This window comes from Sorex fumeus, unplaced genomic scaffold, assembly GCF_029834395.1.
Source record: "Sorex fumeus unplaced genomic scaffold, SorFum_2.1 ptg000122l, whole genome shotgun sequence".
In the NCBI taxonomy this organism is placed as follows: Eukaryota; Metazoa; Chordata; class Mammalia; order Eulipotyphla; family Soricidae; genus Sorex; species Sorex fumeus.
In genome coordinates, this window is record NW_026606179.1 from 36,951,724 (window position 1) to 36,957,723 (window position 6,000).

Sequence of the window (6,000 nt, forward strand, 5' to 3'; positions counted from 1 at the left end):
CTCACTGGGATTATTCCTTAGCTGCATTTTACCCCTAGAGTGGGGGAAGGTGTGCTCCTAACTCCCAGATCTAGCTGTGAGTGGAATGTAGATATTTAGGCCTTGTCTTCATGGAGGTTAGATGAGGACTTATGTCTGGGTATAAACGTTGGTGCCAGGCATCTAAGTAATTCATTTGAAGTGCTCCTGCTTATTCAAAACTGTCTATGGGCCAAGATTGCTTCTCTCAACTGCCAGCAGCTATCATTGTGCTGTGAGTGGCTCCTCACTTCTCTCTCAGGCTGTATTCTACAACTCCTTTGCTTTCCTCCGACCTGTTCCTGATGGCCATAAGCCATCTGAATTTCATGCTGAATTCCCATGACTCTTAGTTTCCCAAGCTTTATATGTCACTTTAACAGTTTTTGCTTGAATCATCTACCATTACTTTATAACTTAATGCACTGTAGCACTGTCCTCCCGTTGTTCATTGATTTCCTCGAGTGGACCCAGTAACGTCTCCATTTTGAGACTTGTTGTTATTGTGTTTGGCATATTGAATACGTCACAGGTAGCTTGCCAGGCTTCGCAGTGTGGGCGAGATACTCTTAGTAGCTTGCCAGGCTCTCCAAGAGGGGTGGAGGAATCAAACCTGGCTCGATCAGGCCGGCCGCGCACAAGGCAAATGTCCTACCGTTGTGCTATCACTCCAGCCCTTACTTAATGCATGCTTTAAAATAGATTTACAACTTCTAATTAAACAGTTTGTTTTCAAAGAAACTTTAAATCATTATTGTAAAGTGAAAACTAGTATTTGGCATAAGAATATTAATAATGACACACTGAAATAAGTTTCCAAATCCTAACTAATATTATTCCTCAGATTCTGCCTCATACCTGTCCCTCTTCTATAAATACAGAAGATGGCAAGAATTAGTCAAATTTTAATAAAGGGTATTGGGAGGATCCTCCCAGAATGGGAGATGCATGCCAAAAGTAGACTATAGACCAAACATGATTGCCACTCAATGCCTCTTTTGCAAACCACAGCACCCAAAAGAAGAGAGAGAACAAAAGGGAATGCCCTCCTACAGAGGCAGGGTGGGTGGGATACTGGTATCAGTGGTGGTGGAGAATGGGCACTGGTGGAGGGATGTGTACTCGATCATTGTATAACTGAAACCCAAGCACAAAAATTTGTAAGTCTACAACTGTACCTCATGGTGTTTCACTAATAAAAAAAATTTAAATAAATAAATAAAGTTTTCCTGCCCCCCCCCAAAGAATTAGTTAAGTTTTATTTATTTTTTTAATTGAATCACCTTGAGCTACAAAGCTTTCATGTTTGAGTTTCAGTCATACAATGATTGAACACACATCCCTCCACCGGTGTACATTTTCTACCACCAATGTCCCCAGTATCCTTCCCTTCCCCCTGCCCCATCCCACCCCTCCCTTTGCCTCTATTGCAGACAATTTCCCTCTTACTCTCTCTCTCTTTATGTTAGCCAAGTTTTAAAGGCACATTTGTTACAAATTTAAATTACCACTTGCCATTGTTAGTTTTAGATTTGAACTGGAGAAATTGAAATGAGTTACTTTTCTCATTAATTTATTTACTAATATTTACTAAGATGATACTATTTGCTACAGATCACTTGAATGCCACCAGATAAACATGAAATATTTATGTCCTTCTATTTCATCTTGTCTTGTTCTATACTCAGATTTTTCCACTCTAGATTGGCCATACATCTCTCAAATGCACAGGCTAGATGAGTAATTCTTGCTGCTTCTATACAAGAACTTACATGCTGAGAACCGTTTAGTGACACTCTGTATAAGCTTGTGTCTTGCTCAAATCTAGCAGGAATTTCAGTCTGAAAGTCTTGGTAGGCAGGGTCTCTTGAAGGGAGATTTTCTAGCATTCTCCCATGCTCTTAAAACTCTCTAGATCAAATTCTCAGAAAGTACGACCCTCCCTAGAAAACTCCCCATACATGATCTTTCTGGAGGAACAGTATCAGACAGATCTTCTCCGCACCCCCTTTGCACCCCCAATTTTACTTTTCACACACCCCCCTTTTAGTACTGCAGTAGGCCAGATCAGTTCCACAGTTCCCTCTCCAGATGAGATCAAACAGTCGAATTGTTTGTGCTGCAATGAAACTGACCCATAATATGGCTCTCATGCCTATGATGGCAGATGCTGCATTCTGAGCTCAACCTTGATCCTTTTTCATGAGTGTTTTATGGTGAGATCAAGTTTCAGAGGAGAAGGTACACAAAGGCTCATGAGTAATTTTGTCTCATTAATAGCCTGGAGAGATTCTAAGTCTGTCTTCACTGTCCTGCCTGGTTTGTTTAGTGACCAATTTTGGAGTGGGGAGGGATAGCAGTCGGGGAGGTGTGTAGAAGACAAATTGGTACTGAAAAGTATACTTGAGGCCATAAATCCTTTTTGCGAAGCTAGACGAGGCAAGAACATTGATTGATCAGAAGGATCGATTTCTAGCCTTCTTTGACTAGGAAAAAAAATCTAAGTTTTGGTTTTGTTTTTAAATTAGCTTGATGTTTGACATTTAAGAACAATGCCATATATTGCTATAGTGAAGGCCTGCATAGAATCTCAATGAACCCCTCAACAGAAGTGATTTGTTGGCAGGCACTTGAGATCACCCGCGACAATTCATTTCTGTAGAGTAATGTAAACTAATTACCTACAATGCGGAAGCGGGGATGGCGCCTGCATGATAAATTGCAGAATATTGCATTATAAGAAGAAATATTAATTCACATAACATAACATTAAAATTGATGACAAACGTTTCCCTTTTTTAATTGTTTAATTTTTAAATTACTATTGTCTTACAGAAGCTGGCATCACATACCTCAAGAGGCGCACAAATGTATTTGCCTGAAAGCATATTCTTTGCAAGAAAAAGAAACCAACATGGTTGTTCAGAAAATGAGTGTCTCTCAGTTCTTTCTTTCATTCTATGGAAATTTATTTTCTCTCCTGGGAAATAAATTTTAATATGAGGAAAGGTTTTTTCCCCCTTTGCCTATTAGTCTGTTTTTCATCAGAGAAATTCTGAAACTTTGAGTAAAATGAAGGAAGCATAACCATTAAGAGAAACACAAAATTCCAAGAATTAACATTCTGACTGGCGGATGGCACACTGCACTTTCTCTCTATCACCAATTGTTATTTGTCCCCATCTTCTGTCCCTGAGCACCTAAGATAAAACTGACAACTTGATGGAAAGATTCCTATCACTTAGTTTTCTCCATAAGTACATCAAGGGGAAATGCCTAATTGAATTATTTACTTCTTTGCTGTTCCAAATGAAATTAACAATGTAGGTCCAGAATGAGTGACTCTTGCCAAGAATGTCAATCAAGCAAGTGGCTCTCAGATCATTATGCTTAGATTGAATAGGTGGGGGAGGGCAGTTTCCAGGACTTCATAATGGCAGCTCAAGAGCTGAGTTTCCATGCTAACCAATTCATCCCTGGATTTTCCTACCACCGGGAACCTGTGACATCTTGGAAACTTTGGTCATGGAGCTGGGAACAAGTCCCTTTCTTCCACGCACAGGTGACTAGATCAGAGGATCTGACTCAAAGGCATTAGATATCTAGAGAATTTTATGACATAGACTGGGCCAAAGGTGATGCCTAAACTGCGGTGAGTTGATTGATCTGAGTTCTCTCTTGGGAAAATGTGCTTAGAGGCTGAATAAGCAAGGTGATACAGATGGCTGCCTTGTTCTGTGGACTGGCGGCCATATTGGCCCAGATATCAGTCAAGGGAGGGGGAAAAAGGGGAAGATGAAGAAGGCAGGGAGGAAAAGAAGGAGTGAGGGAGAGGGTAAGAGAGAAGAAAAAAGAAAGCATGGGCTGGAGCAATAGCACAGCGGGTAGGGCGTCTGCCTTGCACGCAGCCAACATGGTCGACCCGAGTTCGATTCCTCCGCCCCTCTCGGAGAGCCCGGCAAGCTACCGAGAGTATTCGATATGCCAGACACAGTAACAACAAAGTCTCCAATGGAGATGTTACTAGGCCCGCTCGAGCAAATCGACGATCAACGGGAGGGCCTTTACTTTTTAGATAAGAAATGATGTGTCTCATGGAGGCTAGATGGTGATTATTGACTACCTGGCCCAATAGACAACAAAATCCCCAAAGCTGGCTGTCCAGCCTTAAATGGCAGGGGACCACTGCATCCTTGCAAAACCCCTTTTTCTTTTTCTTTATTTCTTTACTTTTCTTTCTTTTCTTTTCTTTCTTTCTTTGCCTGCCTATCTTCCTCCCTCCCTTCCTTCCTTCCTCTCTCCCTCCCTCCCCCTCCCTCCCTCCTTTCTTCTCTCCCTCCCTTCCTTCCTTCCTTCCTTCCTTCCTTCCTTCCTTCCTTCCTTCCTCCCTTTTTTTCTTGCCACACCTGATGATGCTCAGGACTTACTACTGGCTCTGTGTCACTCTTAGCAGGACTTGGGGACCATATGTGGTGCTGGGGAACAAACGCAGGTTGATTACACACAAAGCAATCACCCCACACACCTTACTATCATTCTGGCCCCAAAGTCTCCATTTTCATTTGCACTAGCCTGAGAGGCTTTCTGTTCCTTGCTCCCAAAATCTTCATGGCCAGCATATCTTTGAGGAACACATAGGCTGTTACTTGACAGTCATCTCTTTCCACTATTATCTCTTCGCTCATGTAGCTCTTTGCCTGGAGATTTTCACCCTGCTTTCCTTTTCTAAGTGCATGATTACCTTCTCTTATGTCTTAGCCAGGGACTCTTTCTCCAAGCCTTCTAAACTCACCATAAGTTATGTTCTCTCTTGTCCCCAAGGTCCTTTTGCTGTGGTTTTCCCCGTGCATGCAACAATTAATCAACATCTTGCATGCCCAACTTCCATAATGGCCCATTTTTCCTTTTTCTCAAAATTAGGGACCACTACCAATGGTTCTGGGGATAAGGGCTGAAGAGGGGTCACCTGCAGTTGGTGGGGGCTCATGTGGGGCTAGGGATTGAAATCAGAACTTTGCATAAATTGGGTATGTATTCTACCACTTGAGTCGTTCCCCAGATTCCCATTTCTTAACTTTAAAAACTTAAACCCTAAAGGACTCCATCATCAGTTTCAAAGTTTAAAAATCAACTCTTAATCTTGTATATAGATTCTTTGGCTTGTAAATTAAAACACCAATATTCTGACTGCCTCTCCCACCCCCACCATACACACACTCTCTCACATATCCTGACTTATTTCTCAATACTGAGCCCCAAATTTCTATTCAAGAAAACCAAGACACCAAGAGTCTACTTACACTGGGTTAAACACACAATTGCCAAGCTAGATAAATATTTACTGGCTGTGAACACTGCATAGAATAATTTCCTCACTTCAGACCTTTACTGCGTATCTTTAGGGCAAAATTGTCTCTTTTCATTCAAATTTGACTTTTTCCCTCTGGAAAGAAGCAAGTTCTTTCTTTAGGAAGTCTCTAACTTTCTGACTCAGTAAAAACAAAAAGTGCTCCCAGGCCCCTTTGGACTGAGGGCCAGCAGGCAAAAGTCAGTTGAAACTCTCATATGCCATCCCTCCTACCTCATCTGACTTCTCAACTTAGTCTTGCCCAAAAACTATCCATCAATTATGTAATATTTACTTAAAATCTATTACCTTATTTACGTTCGAAATATTTTAAAAGTAAACATTTGATCCCTCTCATCAACAAAATGATGAATTTATATCCCCAAAGTACAACGACTCATAAAGGCAGTACAGGGTCAGAGAGCTAGCATAGGGATGGATACTCTTGATTGTTTATGACTGATCCCAGTCTCATGTATGTCTTCCCACGGGCAGGAGTTAACTCTGAGAACAGTCATGAGTAAGCTCTGGTGTGGCCCCAAAGCCATATAACAACAGCAACACTAATAATAAAAGCAGGGCAGGCAGTTCAACAGCAGCATTTTATAACTAACTGCTACTTAATCCCAATATTC